Source organism: Desmodus rotundus, chromosome 6 (genome assembly GCF_022682495.2).
Source record: "Desmodus rotundus isolate HL8 chromosome 6, HLdesRot8A.1, whole genome shotgun sequence".
NCBI classification, from domain to species: Eukaryota; Metazoa; Chordata; class Mammalia; order Chiroptera; family Phyllostomidae; genus Desmodus; species Desmodus rotundus.
In genome coordinates, this window is record NC_071392.1 from 30,031,231 (window position 1) to 30,058,874 (window position 27,644).

At 37.1% G+C, this 27,644-nt stretch overlaps 1 pseudogene; it reads right to left on the bottom strand.

Annotated features, from left to right (window-relative positions):
• Positions 1-23,934: 23,934 nt before the first annotated feature.
• On the bottom strand, positions 23,935-25,637 carry LOC112319796 (E3 ubiquitin-protein ligase RNF138-like; annotated as a pseudogene).
• Between the last annotated feature and the right edge of the window lie 2,007 nt (positions 25,638-27,644).

Genomic DNA, 27,644 nt, shown 5'->3' on the forward strand with positions numbered 1-27,644 from the left:
AGAAAGACATTAACATATTTAAAGAATTAACTACTGTAAAAAGGAGGTCGCTGAGTACATACAATCAGGATTGTGAAGGAAAAAGACAAGAGGTTTTTAACACGGAGATAGAAAGAATAGAAACTCTACAATGTCCAGGGGAAGGAGGGTCAATAGAAAGACATAGGAGGGAAGTCTAGGGTCACAATCGCTCCTCCTAAAAGACTCTGGTTACACTGGGGAAGGAGGGATACAAGAGTGTGGGGGGAACAAGGATAATCTTTGAATCTTCAAATTTAAGTTTGGAGGTGGTCTCTGTTGAACAGTCATGAGGGGAATGAGTAGTTTGACAGGAAAATATCTCCTGTTAGAATCTGTCATTCATAGAGCTGAGAGTGGGTTTCTGAAGGCTTCCTGCAAGCATACAATCACTCGTGATATTGGCAGATCCTGTTTCCAAATAAAGTCGGACAGGCAGGAACTCACGTTTGTCTGTCTGTGGATGAGCAAATTTCCTCCTTCGAAGGACAGGAAGTATACCTGGGTAAAAAAAGGGGCTGGGGCATGTCCACTCAAATGGATGATATTCTGTCTCCGGGTTCACCCCTTCACGTTGACAACTATTCATCAGGTGTTGCTTTTGCCTGGACTGGGGTGTCAGGGCATCAGACCCCCTTTGATATTGCAGAGAACCATTCTGGCATTTTCTTGGTTGGTCTGCTTCCTTTTCTGTGGGCTTTAAAAAATTATTATTATCACTCTATTCATCTGCCTAATTTACATCTTCCTACAAATACGTGGCCACTGAAGCAATGTTCCTGAGAGATTTGTGCAATGATATGGCTTCGGTGATATAAATCAGGAGTTGCTCATTCCAGAGGGTAATTTCCCCCACAAATTGCTGGCTCACCATCAGCAAAGCTAGTCACCTCCTACGCAGAGGGCCTCAGGTTAGATAAGAGTGATTGAAAAGGACATTTATGTGTAATTTTTTGAAAAACCTAAGAGATAGTCATGGATATGTTGCCATTATTCTGATAGTCATTATGTTCTGCCCAGAGCACATTTTTCACTATAAAGAGTAACAGTGCAATACACACTCTGCTTTTACAATGCTTACATCATAGAATTTTATAGTGGAAAGGGACCATGAATACTGTGTGATCCAATGGTTTCCCAATTATAGTAGTTGAATTCCTTTTTCTCAAATGAAACATTATATGGAATTTCTGTGTCTCTGGGCCACTTCTCTCTGACATAGTGTCATGCTTGTTTAGAGAAAAGAAGAGAGATTTCTCTTATGTTCCATTTCTCATTGACCTTCCTAAGATATCTGGTACCTTTTCCTAAAGGGGTTCCTGCATTTGCCATTTTGTCTGGGAGATACCTCTCACATTTCCTGACACTGAATCCTTTCTTTAAAATCCCGAGCACATGGGTGATGTCCTTCCAGTAGATTTCTTCTGGCAACTTTCAAATAGAGTATTCTTAATGAGCAACTCACATGAGCCTCCTTTCCCCAAACCTAAATAAGTCATTTACCATTTCTCAGGGTTCCCCACTTACCTAATGGGATACTTTCAAAAGAAAGGCCCCAAATTTGCCATCTAGATTAAGGGAAAAAATCCTAACACAGACTATTTTTATTATTATCCAACAGTATAGAATGATATAGATGTAAAACTGTTTTTCCTGAAATAATACAGTTTAGAAAATATTAAGTCTCCCAAACAGAGGACAATAGCATCCACATATTTCGATACCCAAACTGGAATATTTGTCTAACAGCCCGAGCACTTTGTAAATGAGAAACTATTCTTGTTGCTGCTGCTACGGAGTCTGTACGTGTTTTACTAACATATGGTTATATTTTTACCACCTCAATCCAACATAGAAATTCATTTGAGAAGGGCACAGTGAAAGAAATATATATTGTGCAAAAGTGGCCACCTGAAAGTAATAAAAAGATTTTTAAAATTCGAATATTTAACATAGTCCTCGAGTTCCATTATGACAAAGACAAAGACTTATATTCTTGTTTCTCACTTTCTTCTCTCCTCTCCCTGTCTTCTCTTTATCCCATAAACTAATTATGTTTTTTGCTTTGGTTTTTAATATAGTTCAGTGCTGCCAGTTAGCTATCTATATATATGGCTCCAGTGAAGAAAAAAAAAAAAAAAGAATGTTTTCTTGGCTTTTGTGACTGGCAAGGGCAGGAAAAGAAAACAATCCCAGCACAAATATTTGGTTGTGTGGGAGAGTTTTCCTCAAAACAACAATAAAATAGAAAACAGTAAAATAATAACTTTGCTCTCAGGGACAGCTGCCTGGCCAGCTGTCTTGCATTTGCAAAGTAGACCCTGAAATGGCAGTCCTGGGAGAAGCCATTCCCCTGGTTTGCATGGTTTACCAGGTCATAATGGGGTTCTCACTCATACTCGCTTGGATCTCTCCAAATATCTGGCAGTCATAACCCCAGTCAGTATTCATTCTAATTGACAGAGGCTTCGGCATCCAGGCAAAAGAGATAATCATGCCCATCTCAGTCCTTCTGTATTCTTCCCACATATTCAGAGCAACACGAACTTTGTAGCCTCATAGTACTATTTCACTCAAATACAGCAAGTTATTTTTATGGCTGAATCAACACCATGTCCGCACAAAAATAAAAAAGGGAAAACTCAATTCTCAAAATCAATATTTCCCAAATTTATCTGAAAATTGTAAAGAACTCAGTGAAGTCCAACAGGATAACAGGAGATATAACGCAACCTTGAATTTAGGGAACTGCAGAAGGCACTGATAATGCATTTGCCATGGGGTGATGGAAAGCAGATACTTTTCTCCCCTTTGGGTGCATCCCTTCATCCAAGTGGGTGAACAGCGCGACTTGCTTGGGTAACTGTTAGAGTAGTTGGAAGCTCAGAATGACTTGGGTGAATGTTCAAGCCAAGATAGACTTGCATGGTTATCCGAGCTCTTGGTTTTTCAGGGTCATTAACTCAGTAGGGATGATGAAAAGCTGCAAATCTCTGATCTGAACAGAAACCCTTTTTGTTTTGAAACAAATTTCCACCAACCATATTATTATTCTCGGTGGGGAGGGGTAGTTATTTCCTATACTTGCTTTGATATCTCTGCCATCCTTTCATAAGTTGGAATTTTGATGATTAGCATTGTAGACATCATGTGTCCTCAAAACAACAACAACAAACCATTTCTGAGGAAGGAGGACTAGAGATGAGAATTTCAGTTCCGAGAAGCAAGTATTTCCACTAAGTCTGAAGTACTAAAATGTGAGAAGTCAGTCAAAGTTCTCCAGAGTGAACAGGTGAAGATTTGGAAGACGTGGAAAATTAGTCCTACTGGGCTCTTTTTAGTCGATTCAAAATAAGTTACTTATTCATTTATTATCAATTCTCAATTGAACCGGAGTTTGTCTCCAAAGATAAGGTACTGCTGGATTCCTCTCACCTGTGGGCAATTTAATCTCTTCAATCCCTAGACAATCTTATGTATCAATGAGCTCTTCCAGCAATGTAAAGACAGACTTTTTAATATTAGTTTAGTATTAATGGGTCGATGTATTTGATTTTTCCAATAACGCACTTCATATTTGCTTAGGGGAATGTTCCTGGCCTGCAGCTCTCCCAGCGTTCAGTGGGGCGGCACACCTCAAACAGCACTCCGGTGGCCTGTCCTCTGCCAACACACGTCCATCTGTTCAGGCAAGCAGTCTCCTCCCCTGAGTCACTTGTCTCTAATCATAGAGAAAATGCCTCTCTGTCTTGGTCTCTCTCCCTCTCTCCCTCTTTCTTTTCTTCTCTCTCCTCCTTATTCTTTCTCTTGTTCTCATTCTTGCTAAATAAATTTAACCTTTGAGGAACTTCCTATTACATAACCATGGTGGCAGTAGTTTTTTAAATCTCCCTGAGACTCCTTAAAACCAAACTGATTAGTTCTAAGAGTAAAAAAGAAAAAAAATACTCAGATGACATTTTTCAACAAATTTTATAATTCAATTGAAAATCAATCATTTTGCTCACTGGGGAAACACTACAGGCTTTATGACAAAAGCCAGGAATAATGCCAGGACGCCGGCTCTCAGCACCTCTGTTGACGTGGTAAGGAAGACAGTAGCCCGTGCAGCTAGGAAACAAGAAGTAGAGGCCGAAGGGTAGAACCCAGAACATAAAACTAGCCTAACTGATGAGTGATATGACAAGACTGAATTTATGGGAAATCCAAGAGAATCTAAAAAAAAGTGTTAAAATCTAAGGCAATTTAATAAATGAGGAGAATATAAATTAACATACAGGAATTAATAGTCTTCATGTATGTCAACAATAATCTGTTAGAAATGTAAGAAAAGGCCCATTTATAGAAGCAAAAAAAAAAAAAACCCATAGGCAAGGCCATAACATAAAATATCTTAACAAAGCCTTAACTTTAAATCATGACTAAAATTACAAACTATATTTGAACAAAAGATTGAACTATGTTTTTGAACATAAAGACTCAACACCAAAAATGTACCAGGTCACCATTAATTTATAAGTTAATATAATTCTAATAAAATCCCCAAAAGTGTATAAACCAGATATAATTATTAAATTGATATGGGACAGCTATAATAAACAATAAAATATTTTTTTAAAAAATAAAAGAATAAACAAGTAAGAGTAGCCAAGACAATAGCAATTCGTGATAAAAACTCTCAGCAAACCAAGATGGAAACTTCCTCGAGGGAGAGAACCCTAAACATAACATCTTACTTAATGTTCAAATATTGAAGGTCTTCCACCTAATATGAAGAACAAGACAAGGATGCTTATTCCCATCAATTCTGTTCTATTGTACTGGAGTTCTATTATACTAGAATTCTATTGTACTGGAGTTCTATTATACTGGAATTCTATTGTACTGGAGTTCTATTGTACTGGAATTCTATTGTACTGAAAGTCCTAGCAATGTAATAAGGCAAAAAGAGGAAGTAAAAATTTTCTATATTCTGAATCAGATTGTTTATTAAAAAAAAAAAGTAACCAGAAAACCTCTGGAAAGAAATAACAAAGTCAGTAAAGTTGCTTCTATAATTTAAAATGTGTGTTGATGCATGAAGAGACAGATCAATGGAATAGAATAGAAATTCCAATAATAGACCCAAGTATTTGCAGAAATGTATGATGTAAGCAGGCTTCCCAAATGCCTGAGGGAAAGATAAACTTTTTATTACAGGTACTTGTCACATTTCATAGTAAAATAACACCTTGTGGCTTAGCGACATAAAAAGTAACTATGCCAGCTGACATCAGGTAAAGAAAGCAATCTTAATAGTTAACAAAAAATTATACTTGTCTTATGGCCTTTTAACATGTTTTGTCAAAGCACTGGACATTTCTTTAATATAGCTTATGAATGTATAGGGGAATTAAAAATAGTAAAAGTAATATTTATGTAGTACACTCTAATCAAAACACTAGAAACACTGAGAATGAAAGTGTTTTATTTGTTCATAAAAATTTATAGAGTACTTTTAACAGTGCTAAGCTTCTTCTTCCTGTCACTGAACTTAGGAAACAGAGAATGCATCTTTTCAAGGACTTGGAAAATTATCCAACTCCTTTCTAAGTTTGGATCAGCTCCCAGCATTTTATCCTTTACATTTTCAGTGTTATGAAATATCCTTGAGAGTTCCAATGTGACTTTTTTCTTTTGCTGGCATCACTTCCTCTGGGACATCTTCATCTTTCTCATCACAGCCACAGCCCACGTTTGTCATCGAATAATGTTGGCTGCGTATAGCAACTCAACAGTACCATGTCACCATGCCCACACTCAGCTATTTTTTATAATTCCATTTATGCCCCATTCAAATCTACTTACAGCATTCTTGATTCATTTCCTTACCAAACTTTTGTCTTTGTTGAGCAATTCTCTCTCAATTATCTATCTTTGTAAAGTGTCACATGGATTTGTCACTGGGAGACAAGAAGGCAAGACAACTACATGCTTTACTGTCTGCATGAACTGAAAATAGATGTGCAGTGACCAATTACCCACAGCCTTTGAAAGGAGTAACATGATTTGTTACTTCTTATGATCAAGATGCTTATCTGCTGTTTATGTAGTGATTTATAAACTGAAGAGAGAGGGAGCAAAGTTTCTACTGCGTATAATCACTCACAGCTAACATACTGTGGTACCTGAAATTTGAACTATGTTTTTCAGAGAGAATGTTATTTAATGAAACCATGCTAACTGAAATTCATGTATATTTGAACCTTAAAAACTTGAGATTGCTTGTAACTGTTGTCCACATAACTGATTAGACATTTGAGAAAAGATGAAATCATGTTTGTACCTCACTCCTAAACTAGGAGGATAAATTCCACAAAAGAGCACAGTTCCAAACATAACCTAAAAACCACACAGATACATTAGCGGAACACATAGACCAATTCCTTTGTGCTTGAGTGTAGGAAATATTTTCTAATCATTACTCACCATATAAAATGAAATGATTAGTGAATTTGACTACATGTGAGTTTTTTCAGTGTGATAAACAAAACAAAACAAAGAAAAATTCCCTAAGAAGCAAAAACAAAGGACAAATACAACATTTAAAAAGAAAGATATTTCCATGTATATCATGTACCAAGAATTTTTACAAGTCAAGGGGGAAAAGACCAACAACTTCCTAAGAAAATAAGCAAAATATATGAATAGAACATACAAGAAGAAATATTTTTAAAATTATCAGACATACGAAAAACTGCCCAGCTCCACATCCAGGGTGGGACAAAAGTAGGCTCATAGTTTTTCATGTGGAAAATAATACAATTAATAAGCAATAATACAATAATAAACTTTCATGTACTCACAACTGTAAACCTACTTTTGCTTCACCTTGTCTAATAAAAGAAATAACAATTCAAACTTTATGGAGATACCACTTCTGACCTACTAGATCTGCAAAAATCAAAAAGTGGTAACATCTTGCAAAACCACAGAACTGACAACCAGAGTAGTGTCATTGATACAGTTAAGATACGTAACATTTTTATCTCCAAAGATCTTTCTTGTCTTTTTTATAGCTATACCCCTACCCTTTTTAACCACTGGCAACCACTAATCCTCTTTATTTTATAATTTTCAGATTTTTTAATATATGGAATTACATAGTATATAACCTTTTGGGACTGGCTTTTTTTTTTTACTCAATATTTTTCTGGAGAATAATCCAGGGTTTTGAATGTATCAGTAGCTTTTTCCCTTTCTGCCGCTGAGGAGTATTCCATGTTATATACGTAACACATTTTGTTTAACCATTATCCATTGAAGAGCATCTCAATGGTTTCCAACATGGTTTCCAATTTTGGGCTGTTATAAATAAAGCTGTTACATGCACATTTATGCATAAATTTTTTTGTGTGTAGCATAAATTTTTATTTATTTCTCTGGGATAAATGCCAAAGAGTGAATTTGCTGGGACTTATGATAGTTACATACTTGGTTTTTAAAGAAACTCTGAAAATGGCTGTACCATTTTGTGTTCCACTAGCAATGTATATAACACACTCTGACAATCTCTCTTTCAATTGGTATGCTAAGATTTAAGTGTCATTTAATTATTTTAGATTAGAGGTTATGTCTGCCCTTAAAATTTTGGCTATTTGTTCTGGGGTTTGTTTTTTTTTTCTGTTTCCTTTTTTATGCCTTTCTAAGGGTTACTTGAACATTTTTTAGAAATTCCTTTGCTTATTTGTAGTGTTTTTGAAGTGTATTTTTTGTATGATCTTTTAGTGGTTGCTCTGGGCTATTACATTATGTACACGTGACTTATGAAAGTATACTGGTGGCATCATTTTACTAATTTGGGGAGTTTTCAACCATTATTGACTCTAGTACTTTTTCAGTTTTGCCCTTTTTCTTCGCTCCTTCCTGCACACCTATGACACAAATGTTACATTTTATCTTGTAATCCCACAGGTCCCAGAGGCTCTGTTCAATTTTTTTTTTTTTGCTAATTTATTGACTTTCTGTTGTTCAGATTAACCAACTGTACTGTTTTATCTTCCAGTTCAATGATTCTCTTCCCTGCCCCTCCCATTCTGCTACTGAGCCCATCCTTGAGCTTTTTGCTTCAGGTTTTGCATTTGTTTAGTTCTAAAAATATTTGTTTGGGTCTTCCCTGTATCTTACAGTTCTTTGCTGAGATGTTCTAAGTTTTTCATTTGTTTCGAGTGTGTTTGTGATTGCTTCTTGAAGCATCTTTATCAAGTCTGCTTCAAAATCTTTGTTAAATAAATCAGATAAGTCTAACAGTTCTACTACGTTTGTGGATGAATAATCATGTTTTAAAAAATATTGGTAGCTATTTTTCAGTAGTTATAATGTGCTAGTTACTAGTCTAATATTTTATCTGTTGATTTATTCCCAGAGTGGCTCTATGAAGTAGATACTATTACTGCTACAATTTTTTAGGTGAAGTAACCCTCTCCCCCTGCAACTCCCAGTCTTTACTGGGCACTCTGGTCTAGGCTGAAAAGAAAGAAGGTGACTGTATACATTTCCAAGAATGGAAAATAACACACAACCTGTGTTAAATTCCTACATTTAAAAAACTGAGTGTTGCTTTGGTAACAATTCTATAAATAAGTTAATTAAATCAACAACACAGTGTATATTGTGTTATTTATAGTGTTTTATATATATATATTACAGAGAGAGAGAGAGAGAGAGAATTGTGGTGGATTGGCATTGTAAAACAATATGTACTTTTGGTTGGGTTGACATTTGCTTGAAAATCTATGGATGGTCACTGATTGGCTTACGTCAATCAATCATTGGCTCCAGGAGGGATATATGACTTATGTTAGTCACTCATCCTAAAGTCCAGGACTTGTGCCTGAAGCTCGAGGAAGATAAATTCTTTTGTCCTGGTATTACCTGCAGCTTCAGCCTTTTAGCTAGTTTGAGAAATATGGGACTGAGGATAAAGATAACGGAAAAGGGCAGAGTTGAGGCGACAGCAGAGAAAGAGAACCAGAATTCTGAACAAACTCAGGTGACTGTTGCTCTTCTAGAATTTCCAGTGAAAAGAGACCATAAATTATCTTCTTAGTTTAAAAAAATTAAGTGGTTCCAAATGGTCCCAAGAGTACAGTCTTTTATTTTTATGCTTTATTTAAGAGACAGTACTTGCAAGAACTGTCAGTACTGGTCTTGAAGGTTTCTCCAAACATTTTTCAGTCTTGGTCTTCAGGAAGCATAAACAAAGGTAACTGCCATGTCTTGTAAGAGATCAGCTTGGCTGACAGCACAGCACTAAAAATGTACATATAAACTGAGAAATGTAGAGTGTGTTACAGCTCTTCTTTTTTAAACTAATTTTATGGATATTTGTGCCTTATATTTTAGTTTTCTATACTTTTGTAAAGATAAATGCACATGAAAAAAATTCAAATAGCATACCCTATTATTAACAAGTTTGGTCTCATCTGTGATGTAGGGGCTTCTAGTTCCCTTACCCAGAGGCAACCACTGTTATTATTTACTTGACTGAGCCCAGGAAATCTTTTATATGGATATAAGCATATATGTAATTATCTGTCCATTTTTTGTGTATGCAAATGATTACTACCTGCACATACCCTTCTGTACTTTGCTCCTTTTATTTAATAATACATTTTCCAGGCATTCCATATTAGTAGTATTGGTCATTGGTATATTATATATGAACTCTGTAATTTATAACCGATCTTCATTTTAGGATGTAAAGTTAGTTTTCAGTATTTGGCATTACAAACAGTACTTCAATAAATGGCCTTGTACAAAATTCTTTGCAAAGGTACTAATATATATCTAGTATGAATTCCTGGAATTGATAAACATGGTAAAAGTGCATTTTGAATTTTAATAAATATTACCAAATTACCCTCCAGAGGTTCTCTCATTTTCATAAACTCTCCCCAATTCAATTTTGTTGACATTTTACCATCTTATAGGTAAAGATAGCTATATTTTAAATTTGCATTTATTTTATTATGAGTGATATTGAGCATTGTTTTACATGTTTGTAAACTCTCTGTATCTGTTTTCCTGGGAGCTTTCTATTTATGTTGATCTTTTGCATATTTATTTATAAGATCATTTTACACATTAAAGGATAAGCCATTGATTGTCATGTATGTTCTTGGCGGATAATGTGGACTGGTTTAAACACTATTTCCTCTCTCTCCAGTATGTCTTCTTCTCTGCAACTACTATAAAGTAATACACTAGACCCCCTTATCCATGGTTTTTCATTTTCCACAGTTTCTCTTACCCCCGGTCAACTGTGGCCTGAAAACATCAAATGGAAAATACTAGAAGTAATCTGTAAATTCTAAATCGCACACCATTCTGAGTGGTGTGGTGAAATCTTGTGCCAGCTCACTCCCCTTTGCCCAGGATGTGAATCATCCCTTCGTCAGCGCATCGGCACAGTAAACACTAATTGTCTGTCTGTTAGTCACTTAGCAGTGGCCTCTGCTCTCAGGTCGGCTGCGGTGGCATCGCAGTGCCTGTGTTCCAGCAACCTTTATTTTCCTTACTAATGGCCCCAGGGCAATGTTGATAATTCAAATATGACAAAGAGCAGCTGAAAATTGCTTCCTTTAAGTGAAAAGGTGAAATAAGGAGAGGAAAATAATCATAGGCTGACGTTGCTAAAATCTATGGTAATAAAAAAAATCTACTCATGAAATTTGAAGAAGTAAAAAGAAGTTTGTGCTGGTTTTGCGGCTGCACCTCACATGTATGTCATAAGGTCAATGGCAGGCTAACACTGCGTCCTAATCTACGTCACTCACTTCACTTCATCGTGTAGTGCTTTATCCTCTCACATCATCACAAGTATGGTGAGTAGAGTATGACGGACTTTTGAGAGATAAAGAGACCACATTCACATAACTTTTTTAGACTATATTATTATTGCTCCATTTTACTATTATTGTTATTCTCCACACCTAATTTATAAAGTAAACTTGACCCTAGGTATGTAGGTATAGAAAAAAAAACACAGTGTATGTAGGGTCCAGTATTGTCTACGGTTTCAGGCACCCACTGGGGGTTTTGGAATGTGCCCCCCATGGATAAGGGGGGAGTAAAGTAACTAATTTCCGAGACTACTGGAGAGCTAGACTTCTTCAGTGAATTGGTCTTGCAGCTAGGTGTGATTGCACGAGATTTGTCTGGAAGCAATAATAATGAATCGGTGTTCATTTTCCTAATATTTTGCTTGCCTTTTTACTGTTAAGTAAAATTTTGGAGATGTAAGGTTTATGTTCAGTATTGGTTTTTCTTCATCTTCTTGATGAAAAGAGGCTGTTTTTGGGGGAAAAGCAATGGGTTCCCATAGTCCCATGCCATTTACTGATTTTGTGGGCGGTGAGAGGCAGGCACTCCTATCATGCTAGGAGTAGCAGATAAACCTTACATACCTGCGTCAATCACCAGCTTTGCATCTTCAAGAGTCACAGCGTGCTGATTCCATCTCCCCAGTCCCTGAATTCCAGCTATAGTGGTATCTCTTGGTAGTTCAGTGGAAGTTGGAAGGTAAAACTCCTTCTGGTGGGACAGTGCAAGAGTGTTCTTGGGCGTGATTCCTGGAGATTCCAGCCTCCATTCATCCCATCTCCTTCCACCAAATCCCCAGTTTTGTCAATTTTGTTGGTCTTTTCAAAAAACTTTCAGTTTGGTTGATTTTTCTCTATTGTTTTTCTATTCTTTTTGTCATTTAAGTACATTCGGATTTTTATTATGTCCTTTCTTTTGTTTGCTTTGGATTTAGTTTTCTTCTTTTCTTTTTTAGTTTCTTCAAGTGGAAGTTTAGATCATTACTTTAACAACCTTCTAATTTTTTAATATAATAATTTTTTGTACCTATATCACAGGTAGCAACTTGTGATTAATCTAAAGCTTTCACTTGAAAGCTTCACTTGAAATTCAGAGTTTGAGATACCTGTTTATTGTTCAAATAGTGATAACTATTACTTATTCTTGGGCGAAGAGCATTTCTTTTCCTGGGTCATTTAATCCTGTGAGTTGTAGACCATTATTATCTACTTTTTACAGAAGATGAAATTCAGACATGGGATTATTTTCCCAGGGTCTTACAGCTCCAAAAGACAAAGTCAATATTCAAATCCAGACTTCCTGAGCCTATTTTTTCAACATCTAAACTCAGATTCTTCCTAAACACCCCCTTCTGTTGTTCCTTCATTGGTTGTTTCATGCTACATACAGATTAGGAGTTTCCCTAAGAAGAGGACAATAAAAAAGGAAGGAGGATTAATCTTCTACTCATAGGAAACAAGTAACATTATAGTGACAAGAAAAATGTTCTAGGTTTTTATATTTGGTGAATTTTCACTTTTCCAAGCCAGGAAAACCTGATCAAATCCTATTAGTATCATTTCATTACATTGGGATGTAAAAAATTTCAGATTTACAATAGTCCCTTATTAACATCAAAGTCGTGGTGAGGAGAACTAAGATTTATCTATTAACATCTTCACTGACAAGCATTTAAAAGCAAAGTACTAGAGGAAAGGCATGGATACACAGTCAGTTTTTCCCTCATGTGGTGCTTAATATGCTCATCGTCCTTCTCCAATTGATTTCTCCTCATGTATAGACTCACTCAATTTTCTGTTTGTTTGAAATCAGTGATGGAAGTAAAAATGTATTTCCCCCAGAAGCTAACAGAAGAAAGATGATTTGTTTCATGAAACAAATACTTATTGAGCGTCTATTATATTTAAGGCATAAGGATACACAGTTTTTTTAAAAAGACAGAAATATTTCTATTCTTACGGAACTTACATTCTAAACATCACAAGGTAATAGTCTGACTCTTTTGAGGTGGATCTCTCTAATTTTATTTGTAAAATTTAACTTCAGGAAATGTGTGACCAGATTTGATCTCTTTGGGAATCAACTCTTTCCAGGGTTGAATTTATCACCATAGATTTCTGTAAGGCAAACTTGACTTTCACAGATTGGCTTCATAAATTATTGATGAATAATTTTAAAACTGATAAAAAAACTATGACATGTGAAATTGGCCATTGTTTTCCTATTTAAGATAACAACTGAATGGAGTAAAATTTAATAAAAGAGTTTTATGACTATAACTAGGTGATATATTACTTATTTTATGGGTGTCATTGTCCAGTTTATAGACAGATATTGCCACTTAGGAGCATGATCTGTCACATAATTTCATGGTGACACATTTTACTTGAACAGGGATACAACCTGTTCTCTAAGATCACAGGGTTCAGATGAATCTCCTATATACTAAAATTGTGGTTCTAACTAGTTTATGCACAGGGTAAGATACGTGGAAAAATACTGTGAGGCCTTTCAAGTACCCTCCAAATGTTAGTTTTCCTTGTGAAAGACCGTTTCAAGGTCACACAATATCAGTGGAGAGCTAGAGTAAAATCCGGGTTTCAGTTTCCCAAACCCATGCTCTTTCGATAGCACAGCCCTTACAAGCACACGAGCCTGGAAGGTGCATCGAGCACCGTGGATAAGCTTTCTCAGTGTAGTAACTTAATTTTAAAAACTTCATTTCTATTCAATGAGAGGGATTCGGATTGCCCACACATAGATTCACCCACGATTTTCAAGTTAAAGAAAATACCTGCCCTGGCTGGTGTGGCTCAGTGGTTTGAGCACCGGCCTAGGAACCAAAGGGTGGCCTATTTGATTCGCAGTCAGGGCACATGCCTGGGTTGCAGGCCAGGTCCCCGGTAGGGGGTGTGTGAGAGGCAACCACACTTTGATGTTTCCCTCCCTTCCCCTCTGTCTTAAATAAATAAAATCTTAAAAAATAATAATAAAATACTAGTAGCTTTTAAAATGTATCCTTCACATGGGCCAGACATGAAATAGTCTATGAAGTGAGATGCCAAATATACCACGTTTTCCAATAATTAATCACTAACCATTTGTCTCTATGCTAAAACTTGGCTTTTAAGGAAGAAATTTTAAAAGCCTTAATTACAGCTTATAGAAGCAAAATGGTAAAAAAAAAAAGTGATGTTTAGCAGCTTAATGGGATTTCTTATTGATCCAATATAGTATTATTAGAAGGTTTTCTCTTCAACAAAAGGCTATGCACATAAACCTATACCACCGGTTCAGAACTGTCGATGTGTCATACTAACATGCAACTCAAATCAATTTTCAAGCTATTGAGCACCTAAGTTATAGACAAAAGCCTAAAAGACAGATTTTTCTAGCTGCATAAATACAAGTGGAGACACCAAAAACAGAATTTATTTATAAAAAGTTGTTTATTTATTCTTAAATGTTTAAACTTCAGTGACCTTCAAAGTAAACTTCAGTGACCGTTTGATGCAATACACCCATAAAGACCTTTTTTTTCCACTGCACCAAAGTTTTTGAACTCATTGATTTTGATTAGTGCCTTTTAGTGCCTCTGCCATTTTTTGTTTCACCTCTTCTGCATCAGTAAACATTTCCCTTTGAGGACTTTTTTCATCAGGAAACAAAACAAAATTGCTTGGGGCAAGAATGAGTGAATAGGGAGGGTGGGGCACAGGGGTCAAGCTGCTTTTTGGTCAAAAACTGCTAAACACTCAGTGCGGTGTGGGCAGGTGTACTTATAAATCACCCATCCTGAAATGGGCAAATGCATTGAAAGAGTCTTCAAAAAGTTCACTGAATCTGAATGCAGCCTCTCACAACAATGCCAGCGGGTACACTGATACAGATGGGTTCCTAGAACACTCACCCAATGGGGGAACCCTGTACTGCAAGGGGCCCACCCTCCAGGAGATAATTCCAGTTTTTAGGGAGGATTCCCCAAAAAACTTGTATATGAGATGTTGGGAATGTGTGAAAATTTCTCTTGAAACTGAGAAGTGGAAACACTACAGACCACTTCCATTTCAATGAATCTACACTTTGTGATGCAAAACCACTACTTGGTTGGAATGGGGGGAAAAGCAGAACTGATTTCTTTATTTCATCACTTAAATCAATCAACTTTGCAAAACATTTCTTTAGTACAGATTAGGAAAAGTCACAATCTTTTAACTAATTCCTTTTACAGGGTTATAACTTATTCTTTTACTTGTTGGATTTGTATATTGCTCTCACATATCAAACACATTACAGCTTTGTCCTTGTTCCTAAACTAATGTGGAAAGTGATGTGACCACCGTCCTCTGGAAAGTCATCTTAAAGATTGGTTTAACCCACGTGGGGGTCATTGTTTATGTAAGTCATAAAGTGCAAGTATTGGTATTTTCAAGTATCATTTTAGAGTCAAGAGTCCTAGAATACCCTAGTTGTAAAGCTTGCTATTGCTTCCCTTCATATTATACCTTATTTTGATCTTATTAGGTTACCCTTTCTAATTATCAGGAGTATCTTGTGTTAGAACAAGACAGGCCAGCCAACTATGAAAAACCCATACGCAATCTCAGTAGCTTAGCATGATAAAAATTGTTTGTTTCTCACATCACTGTTGGCTGCAAGTTAGTTAGTTCCTCTACAACATCTCAAGAATCAAGGCTCCTTCCCTTTTATAACATCACCATCTTAAACACGTGACCTCCACTGTAACCACAGAAGAGTGTAGATGAGCACACAGGAGATTTGTCTGGCAAACGTGTAAATGGATACATTACTTCTGCCTGCAATCCATCAGCCAGAATCCAGTCACATGGCCATAGTCTAACTCTATGGGAGACTTAGAAATACAGTCTTCCTTAGTGTTCAGGAAAAGGACAGAGGAATGGTGAATACACAGTTATTTTCTGTCACAATTCCTAAACAAGTCTGCAAGTTCTAAACATCTCAGATGAAACCTTGACACCTGGTTACTAGTGGTAGAAGGGGAAGTTGTTAGGGATAGAGAAATGTAGCAGGCAGGGCACATAAATACATTTGATGAACAAGAGATGTCAATCTGTAATGGTCATTAGTATCTTCTTCTCTTCCTTCTGTCCTCCCTACCAGCCATCTCCTGTGGTAGTTCCCAGAGAGCCCCTTGAGCTGACTTTGGAACGGTTTGATCTGCTCTATAGGTTGCTAATACTTTTCAAGGTTTCTAAGTATCTTGACTTCTACTTCATGAAGAAATTAGATAACCTTAATGGAGGCAGCAGGAGGCAAAAAATAAAATATGCCCAGAAATTAAACTGTTAATAGAAATAAATGGGCTTTTTGTTGAGATCCTGAGATGCACAATTCTGAATCATTCTTTGTTAGGTGCATATTTTTAAAATGAACTTGCGTGGTCACATTGAGTCCTAAGAATCTAGTGGGTTGATAAGCTGATACCTCAAAGAAAGGAAAACTGCAAATTAAATTAGAAATAAAAATGAACAACAACTGAGGGAATTTCAAAAATAAACTTCCATCTTATCAGTTCCTTTCAAAGGCTCTAAGGATGGGTATTGTTGTGAATGGAAGTGAATTTCTTTTCACAGTTTCTCATTCAGTAAGATGACAAAGGTATCTGGAATTACAGTTCTGAACTCGCCAAGAATCAATGCGTTTCCTGCTGTCGACTTAACAGCTTTTGTAATTGATGTGACAGCTTCTGCCACAGACAAACAACATGTTACTCCATCTCTCAAGCAAATCTTAAAAAAAAGAAAGATTTTCTGTTTTACTTTTTCATAGACATTAACATTCTCCAAACAAGATATGGTAGCAACAACGGACTATGGATTCTAGGCGTTGACAACATCCTGCTCTGGATGATACAAAACAAATTACTGTCAATGTGACTTTATCAGCATACCTAATCATTGACTCAATAGAACAACTTATAATTTAAAATCTCCCCCTCAGGGTCTTTTTGAAAAAGGGTTCTCCTTAGTGCAAGGCTAGGTGGACATAAGTGACGATGGCCTTTGTTCACGCCTTGACCATTGCTGCCTCAGAATTATTTTTCGCGCTTTGAGAATAAAGTAGAAGACCTTTAACACAGCGGCAGAAGACTGTTCCCACCTTGTCCTGTCTCACCTCATCTATTTTCACCCCTCTGTTACCCGCATACCCTGAATTTGAGCCCATTCAATTCACTGTTTCACAGCATCTCACATTGATTTTTCACACATCTAGGTCTTTTTGCATTAGCTATTCTCTCACCCTGGAATATACTCCATCCGTCAGAGTTAGTTAGGTATGCTACAGACAAATGACCCTTCACATATCACTGCCTTACAACAGTATAAATTTGCTTCTCACTCTTTCGTCGTGGGCTGGTCAGGCTTGTCTCATCACTGTCACTCTGACTCGAAGGTTGAGGGAAATTTCATTGCAAGTTGTGCTGCCGTGATCATAGCAGAAGAGAGAAGGGACTGCGCCGAATAGTGCACTGGCTCTGAAATTTTTTACCTAAAAGTGTCCGTCACTCATTCTACTCGACTCATTTTTCTTGGCCAAAGAAAAGCACATGGCTATTCCTAAATGAAAGGGGATTATAAGTGCAATGCTACCATGGAAGGAAGACTGCCAGGTATTTTTGTTGAGCAGTGCTAGTGACTACCAAATCAACCTTTTCAGTGGGTGAAGTCTTACTCACTTTTCAAGATACAAACAAATGTCACCTCCTCTGGGAAGCCTTCCATGACATCTCAAGATAATTAATTGCTTCTTTATATGCTTTCCATATTATATTATAATAACCTATTACCATATCTATATTACACTGCATTATCCTGAAAATTCCTCATTCACATTTTCCTGCCAAGTATAGAATAGGCTGGGTGCTTGTTAGATGCTCTTGTGGAAGGTTTGCTTGTCTGTTTTGCTCATTAGATCATAAGGTCACTGAGGACATAGACTATGTCTTCTTGCACCGTCTTACTCCTAGTGTTGTGCGACAGTGGATGACTTTAGCCACTTTATGTTGAATAAATTAAACAATTACTTATTTTCTTATTATACATGTTTTATTAGCAGGGTAGGCTAGGTTATGCTGCAGCAACAAAACAGTTCCAAAATATTAAATAAGTTCAGCAAAATTTATGAATCGTTCATGCTACATAGTCTACGTGGGTAGGCAAGGGGCTCTGTCCCATTCACCTAGTTAGGAACCAAGACTGTACTCTCTGTCTTACAGGTGAATCATCTGTCACTCAAGGCCTTTTCAGTTATCCTGGCAGAGGAATAAAAAACTAGAGAATCACAACTTTTTAACTCTTCGGCCTAGAAATGACCAATCATACTTCCACTCACATGGAATACCTGGTGTGCCTCACTGTTTCTGCCACGTGGTTGATGACAATATTCTCATGACAGAAAATAAAATGTTCTCCATATGGGAAACATAATGTTGGCAAGTAATATAATCACATTTCTCCACCACTTCCCAAGTGAGAAGGTGCCTGAACTCAATAGCTGGTGTCAAATGCCTCTAGAATTAAGAAAATAATAAAACTGCTGTTTGGCTGGGGGGTGGTGGTGGGGGGGAATAATTCTTTCACAGACATTTAAATGACTTTCAAGTTAAAATGAATCTGCCTTCCAACTCCCCATTAAACATCGATAACAATAAAAACTATGCAATAACACTAAAAGCTGAGAATCACAGTAAGCTACACGCTAGAGACTGGAGGAAATTTACACCACCAGAGATGTCGATGGGCTCTGAGGGCCACGCCTGGCTTGTGCCAGCACACGGGCCTGGGAGGGAAACTTGCTCAACCTCTACATTACCCACTTCAGGGGTGCTGAGATTTCACTCACCAGAAAACAGGGATTTTTTTTTTGCTATTATACAGATATTATTTCATTTCATAGTTACATTTATGGCCCATAGTTTCCAATTTTCTTTATGATTACAAGCCTTATTAAACTCAGCTAAACCATGAACAAAACAGACAGGTAGGAGCCTCATTTCCTAGGGTGGCGTCTGCCAGACGGTGCTGTTTGTGTTCATCTGGACGGACTGATAGACATTGCCTCAGGCTCTCTCTTCTGTGCATGAAATACAGGATGGCAGCAAAAAGTTTTATCACCTTCTAACAGAGTTACAGTAGTTGGATACAGTGTCATACTCCTAAACCTGCTTTTAGCTATCAGGAACCCAGAAAGATATTCTACTGCAACAGAGTGGACATGGGGGCTGATTCAATGAGCATGCCCACTGCAGCAGTAGACAATTCGGACCAGAACATTTCACGTTCAAGTTTGAGTAAACAAGGACAAAATGAAGCAAAAGAGAACCATAAAAAAATGTACTTCGATATATCTCAAAGCAATCCGAGCATAGAATATCCCTACGTATTTATGTCTTGTCCCCCAATCACATATTTTAATAGCAACATTTCTATTTTCTAAGCTATTTTAAAGCCTTTTTGAGACTCTCAAAGCTTTCGTTTGGTTTTTATAGAAATAATAATTCTCATTCTTCTCACATTCAAACCTCATAGGTTTACATATTTGATTAAATTATATGATTACTACAGCAAGAGCTAACAACAAAAAAATAGAGGCTTAAACCAACAATTTGACGTTTTACACTTCTGCGATCTGAATGGGGCTCAGCGGCGTGGTTCTTTCGCCTTACCTGGTGTCTCCTGGGACTGGCATGTCTGGCGCCTCAGCTGCGATGGCCGGAATAGGGAGGGAGTGACTAGACGCCTCTCTTCACGTGGCCTCTCCACAGGGCTATCCTGGGGCTCCTTACAGCAGGGCGGCCTCAGAGTAGTCAGACTTCTCATGTGTCGCTGGTTTTGAACAGAGAGGAAGAAGATGCTACCACTTCCTTTACAGCCTGGAACTAGCAGAACAGTAGGTCTGCCAATTTTATTGGTCAAAGCAAGTCACAGGGTCAGCCCAGAGTCATGTGGAGCTGAAATAGACTCCAATCCTGGAAATAAACCACAGAAGAAATGTTTCTATTTCTTGCCCCACAGGCAGGACCTTTCTCCCCAAAAGCTAAAAAAGTATATGTCCCTTCATTGTTTGCTAAGACCATATTATCTCATCTCATTTATTTTTAAAAAATGACCTGGTACAATAGTACATGACTGGTCTGAGGGCGCCTGTGGCAGAGAGTGTTTCGAGAATATGCAGTGACATTCCCAGGATCTCCCTCCAGGACATTACTAGGTCACCAGGGTCTTTATCTTTTCCTGGCTCTTCTTGTGATTGCCCCCACTTCTTTAACTTAAGTTTATACAGCATTTCTGCACAACCATCTGAAAACTTCGTGGCTTAAAACAACCCCCATTTTATTTGCTCACAATTCTGTGCGACAGAATTTTGGACGGAGGATGATGGTGGGCATGACTCCACTCATCTTTGCACCACGCTGGACCTGCTGGTGCGGCTCAAGTGACGAGGGACTGTCTGCACCACCCCCACTGGGGTCATCTCCTTGAGGCCGCTGTTCTTACTGTTGACTGGCACCTCGTTTCTCAAGCAGGTGGACTTCCCATGGTCAGCCTGACCATGTGCATTGTGTTCTCGGGTGGTTGGACTTCCTACACGGCAGTTGGAGGCTTTCAAAATGCAACAGGGCAAAATACAAGAGCAAACGTTTCTGGGTTTTCCTAAGCTTTCAGCCAAGAACTGGCACGGTGTCACTCCTGCTGCATTTTATTAATTAAAGTGTACTTCGGGACCAGCCCAGATTTAGAGGGGAGATTACACAAGGATGCCCACCTGGTACTGGGAGGCTGGTTAATTGGCCGATGACCAATGTAATATCTATTCGGAATGGATATTTGGAAATATCTATTTCTATTTGGAATATATATTTGGAAATATCTATTTCCAAAGTTATTACCATCTCCACACAAAATGATCTGATTTCTGGCCAATTGGTTGTATTTCGACCACAGTATTCGGAAGTAGCACAACTCCACAGTGGCAGGCACTATAAAGTACGTGAAAAAACAACTAAAAACCATAGAGAACAGGAAAGTGGAGCTCAGATTGTCTTCTTCTTAATACGATAGTAAGACTAAACAACAATGAACACTTCCCCAAAATCTAACTGGCTCAAGGACTCATTTCTATCTTATTATAATATTTCAAACTCACTACATTTTTGTTTAACAAAGTTTTTATGAGTAAAAAGAGCTATCATTGAACTTTATAGGGTTTTCTTTTTTATATGATTTTTATTTATCTTTTAAAAGTATTTGAACAGTGCCTACTTAAAACACTATGTGGGGAGAGAGGGAAGGGAGGAAGAGAGAGAGGGCTAAGGAGCAAAGGGGGCGCTTATATGTGCATAGCTCACAAAGAGAGAGGAAGCGAAGGGGCCTAGTGAAAATGAAATGAATCGGCAAGTGTCCATCCAGACTATTCCATTCCATTACTGACGTTTTCTTTCACAACCCAGGTTGTCACGACCCCTCATTTTGTGGCATTTCATGATTTGAATTTTGCCGCATGGCATTTTACTAACCACATTTTATTAAACATATATCTTAACCCCTGATGCGTGGGCACCGATGGTATGTTTGAGCCTGCAGTGAGAAACTCTTTCCTAAGACATAAGAGTGTTTCCGAGCCTATGAAAGCCATTGGGGACCTCCTCCCTATATTTTAATAAGACATTTCTCATGTCTGAGATGTAAAATTTCCTAATAATATTCTTTAGCTACAAGTTAAAGTGTGATTTTTCTCTCTATTATGATTTACTTAGCACACGTTATAATCTTAGTAACTACCATAAAGCCGTTTAGAAGAAATGCCTTTTCTTTTATGAACTGTAAGTACCTTGTAATTTTTTAACTGTTATTTGCTCAGTGGAGTCTACTTGCCAAATGGACTTTTTTGAGGTATAATTGATCATTAAAAATTGTATATATTTAAGGCATAAACTTGATGATTTAATATAATATGTGTTATGAAATGGTCAAAACTAAAGCATATCCACTTACTTCATGTGGTTGCCACTTTCTTTTTTCTTTCTTTCTTTTGTTATGGTGCAAATACTTAATATCTACCCTCTTAGTAAATTTCAAGTATATAGTTCAGTATTGTTAACTGTGGTCGCACTATTGTATATTAGCTCTCCAGAACTTACCAGACTCATATTCAGAATTTTTATTTATAAATTTTCTTTACATTTTACTTTTAAAAAGCTATATTATAATTTAACCTAGATTTTAATTTTCTGTTGAATTTCTATACACCTTTTAGAATTTCAATTATCTTTCATGTCTTCCTCAAATAGCTGACAATACTTGCTAAGCAACTATATCAGAGATCAGCAACTTACTGCTGATGGGCCAAATAGGACCCGTTACGTGTTTGTGTAAATAAAGTTTTATTGGAACATGCCATGCAATTTATTTGCATATTACCCATGTCTACTTTTGTGCTACAATGGTATAATTGATTGAGTGGTTACAAAAGATGGTGTATAGCCTTCAAAGCCCAGAATGTTTACTGTCTGGCCCTTTACAGAGAAAATTTGCTGACCATGAAAATATTTTATGATTTAATAAGACAGCATTTGGATATTCTGACTAACTTCTAAAAGACAAAATAGTTACATATCTCAAAATAAGATAAAATATACATAAACTTCTTGACACATACAGAAGTTTACCTGTTCTTCCCTGTCACCAACATTAAATTTAATTTTTTTTTCTCTTCCTCTCTGCAATTTCACTGATTCCTATTTTAATTTTTCTTCTTTTTTAGGCTAAGGTTTCTCACAGTGTGGTTCCTGGACCATCTCAAAATCATCCAGTACTTGTAAAAAGGCAACTCACTGAGTCCCATGTTAGGCCAGCTGATAATTCTTCAGCTTTCAAAAGGTGTTTAAGGTAGGCTTTCCCAACCCACTCTGCTTCTCACTGGTCAATGTGAACCAATAGGCTTTTAGCAACTTCCAGCTCCTTCCTATTTTGTGATGCAGTATCAGAATCAGTTCATAGGTATCACTAGAAAACTTGGGGGATCAGCTGTCTTTAAATAAGCAAATGCTGTTCTTACCCCTGAAATTTTGCTTTACCAGAAACAAAATGGGTATCTTGATCACTCTCTCATTTTTGTCTCTGTATTTCAATTGATTTGAAGTCTAAACAGGAGAAGGAACGAGTGATAATCACACTGAGCCAGACAGATGTCATCTCCAGGGAATTTGTATTGGGACGCAGAGACTCTAATTAGTCTGTTGAACACCTGGATTTGAATTTTAAACCAAGCCAGATGAGACAATCCCAACGGAAATAGATTAGCTTTTAAATATGTCAATAAATAAATTGGCAGGGACTACAAACACATAAAATATTACGAATTATATGACATAAATGTATTCAGAAAGATTCACTGTAATTGGCAAATCTTAATGAGGAGTAGAAAAGTATCTGTATTTCTCATGTTAGAATACTATATATTTATGTATTTATTTATTGTATTGTTTATTTAACATTTGCCTCTACTAAAGAACAGAGAGCGATAGCCTTTGGGTTTTGTTTGTTTGCTTGCTTTTGTTTTCACTGATGCCTCCATCCCCAAGTCACCACACTGTGCCTTGGATATCCAGCACTAACTCTTCCCAGACAAACAAAACTTTACCCTTTGACCAACATTTTTTTCCTTTCCCCCCACCCCTCCAGCCCTTGGAAACCAGTGCGGTACTCTCTTTTTCTATGAGTTGTGCTTTTTTAGATTCCACATATAAGTGAGATCATGAAATATTTTTCTTTCTGTGTCTGGCTTACTTCACTCAGCATAATGTCCTCTTGTTTCATCCATGTTGTTGCAAATGGCAGGCTTTCCTTCTTTTGTTAAGGCTGAGTACTATTTTATTATATATATACCACATTTTCTAGACCGAATTACTTTTATTAATATACACACACATTACTGAAACAGTGACTTCATGTAGTTTTCTCCTTAAAGATGTCACTCGCAGACACAAAGCTACAGAGATGCCTACAGCCTTCAGATGACTACTTGAAAAAATTCTCCAACAGCAGTTTGATGTTGGTTTCCCTCATCTAGCTATAGATTCACAGATTCTCTATAAACACACAGATATCTTTGACTTAGATGACTAATGAAATTTCTAGTGACCTGGCTAGGATCTCGCCAAGGAAGAGACAGGCAAACAGAATGTGTCGCAGGAACTCTCTGAGATAGGAGATTACTCTTCCCGTAATCCAGTAAACACTTGAAGGTGGGGTGCCCAGAAGAATTTACGTTCCGTCGATAGGTTTCTATGTTATCAGATGTGGATGTTTCACTCAAATTAAGACTCCCTGATGAATCTTGAGAGATCTGAAAATTTGCAGTGATAGCAGAAACGCCATATTCATCTTGATACTTCTTCAAGATTTGTGATGACATCTCACATGATAGAATTTAATCTGTTTTGCACAGCATCTGCAGCTCCCAGGACACATCCTCATGATATTTGCAAGGTCTAGGGCCTGGTCAGGTCATGCTTTTTCTCTTCTAGTTACATTTTCATGACAGAGGGGGACGGGCAATGTATTCTGCTTTCTCTTGCTGCTATCAGGAAACATTTTCCCCAGAAACAGTCTCAATGTGGCTTCTTCTTTATATCCTTACTTGTAGGGCTTTTGTTCAATGGCTTTTCAGGCAGTTCTGCATGATGGTTGTTCTATGGTTAAGCTGTTATTTTGATGTGGTTGTGGGAGGATTGGAGTCCCGCATTCACCTTCACCACCATCTTGCCTGGAACTCACCTTTTCTTTATTCATTCATCTTTTGATGTAGACTCAGGTTTATGAGTGCATATTGCATGCCCGTACCACTGCATGCATCCATAAATTGATGATAAGGTGGGAGAACTCAGAAATAAATGCAGATCTCCTGTATATTTAGATCAGTATCAGTCAGCTCCACTGAAGGCATTGATATACCTGTGATCTGGAAAATTTCCAAGATCATAATTAGGGCTTACTTTTTTTATTTTTGATTTGTTCTTTGCAGAAAATTAGAGCAGAATATCAGGAATTGGCATTAACAATTCATTTGCCATAAACGTTGATGGTAGTTACCAATGACACACCATAGCTCTATGAATTAGATGACTACACTTTCTCTTAAACAAGATTAACATTAGCATTTGAGAGATATGCAGTCCCTGATGACTTGCCAATTCTGTTAATGAGATATTCACAATTTCTTGGTATTTTTTTCTCCAAAGTGATGTCAACTTACCTCTTGACAATACAGATAATGTTAGGCAGACATCTCTGCCTTTCTTTACTTGGGGAAATGTTATAATTTCCTATCAAAAGATATAATTTGATTATATTTCTAAAACACATATGTTGACACTTCTTTGATATAATAATATCTCCAAATATATATATACCTGGGAAATCAAGAAATATGATTTTTTCTAGTTCAAGGGCATTGTTCTCTTATCCTTAAAGATATCATCATGAGGTTGGCTTTCCCCAGTTAACTGATATAGGTTACAAAATAACTGAAAATGTGATGATGCTTTGGATTACTTTCAAATTAAAAAAAAAAAATGGCCAGACTTGGCTAGCCTCAGGTTTGAAATAAGATGAGCATATATTATTAGTCCTACTTGCCCCAGTTCTATGGGAAGTGCAGACATCTGCGGGCACCCAGCTCTGCAGAGAGGTGTGACAATCATCCTGGCCCATTCTGTGCCTCTATCCCGTTTCCCCTTGTCAGGTGGGAGTTCTGTAGAGGAGCTAGGCATGAGCCATCTGGTAAATCAATGGTTGTCAATCCCTCCGCGGGTAGAGGGAGTATTTGTAAAGTTTATAAAATTTCTTCTTGAATTTTAACAAATTATTACTTCACTAGCTTTTTTTGTTTCCACAGTAAACTGCAATTTCTTTAATAAAGCATGTGGGTTTTTTACTGTTTGTATCCTATTTTAAAAAAATATTTCATTTCCTTAGAGCCTTTTTCTGCCACTTTTGTCTTTTCCTTTTACCATCCAAGGGGTAGCCTTCTTCCTGAGGTGCCTCCTCTTCCCTAGAACAGTGTTTCTCAAAACTGCTGCTTCTAGGCTGCTCACTTCCAACCTCTTAACGTCCACTGTCAAGTGGCGAAGAGTTGTATTATCACTGCCTCCTACTTGTCCTGTAGGAATAAGCTCTGGGTAGTTTTCTTTGTTGCCTATTTTGATCTCTATGGTTTTATTTTAGAAGATGTATGGAGATATGTGAAATTTAAGTAGCCGACCTTAGTTACAAATGGAAAAGGAAAGTCTTTTACTGATTCCCTTTATATTATTTTCCAACCTTTATAATAAGCTGATGACATAGATATTTTTACTCCCATTTTGTAGGAAACTCTGTAAGTTTATTTAACCTGAAATACTTCCTTGGAAAATTAGATGGAGTCAGGGTTAAACTCATATTTAACTCTACAGTTCTTAACTAGAGTACTATACTACTGGGGTAATAGTTTTATGCCTAAGAGTCTAGGGTGCTGGAGTCAGATTGCCCAAGGTAGTCTTGACTCTACCACATGCTGGCTCTGACCTTCAGCATGTTATAGAACCTGGAGAGCTTAGAGTTATTCACCCATAAAATGAGGATGGTATGGTACTCATCCTTATAGAAATATCTTAATAATGGATAAAAATAATCTGTGTAAAGTTCATAGAACATATTAGGCACTTAATATGTATTACTTATATTAATTCAAAAGGAATATTGCATTAGTTGAGGCTTTTGGCATTTTCAAACATCTTCACACTGTGATACTTTCTAAATTTTTTGGCACGTAAAAACAATATTAAGCATTTGATTGCAGACTTTCTTATTGAGGACAAACTCAAAACAAATCTCATTTTGCCCAAAGTCTACTCTCCATATGAACCTGCAATAGCTAATCTCACTTTAGACTTCCTCTAGGAGATAACTCTTGCCACTGGCTTCAACGTTGAAGGACTAACTGCCTCTAAGTGCACTAGGGTACTGCTGCTCCACTCCTCTGTTCATGGAACAATTTCCCTAAAGTGTCCTCATGCAATCAGATTAGATCCCATTGTTTTTAGTAGCACTGAAAGGTAGTTGAATTACAAATTTTGCAACTAAAAATGATCATGTAAAGAAAACAGTATATCCATTAATGGTCACATTTGAGGTATAGAGTTAAAGCAAATGTTCCTGAACGAAGCTTTAAAAAAAAGCATTGTAATAAAGCTGACCACTTGGGATCTTCTATGATACTGAAATAGTTGCTGCCGAGAGAAAAGGACATGAATAGTTTATTTGAATAGTTTATATCCTGATGTCTTCTAAAATAGAGGAACTGAAAAATTATATATATTTCCAAAAATATTTCAGAAGTATAATTATTGTAGTCTTTTCTCCAGAACAGGCCATTGGAGTCATCAGTTATCATGAAGAACCCTCCTTGAAAGGATGTCTAACATCTTCTAATATGAAACGTGACATTTCAGCCCTGGCTGGTGTGGCTCAGTGAATTGATTTGGGGTTGCCAGGCACATGCCTGGGTTGAGGATGAGGTCCCCAGTAGAGGGCACACGAGAGGCAACCACACAGTGATGTTTCTCTCCCTCTCTTTCTCCTTCCTTTCCCCTCTTTAAAAATACATTCTCAAAAATGACATTTCTATGCATAGGCCAGAAAATGGTGCCATCAAGTTTATAAAAATTTAGAATTTATTAA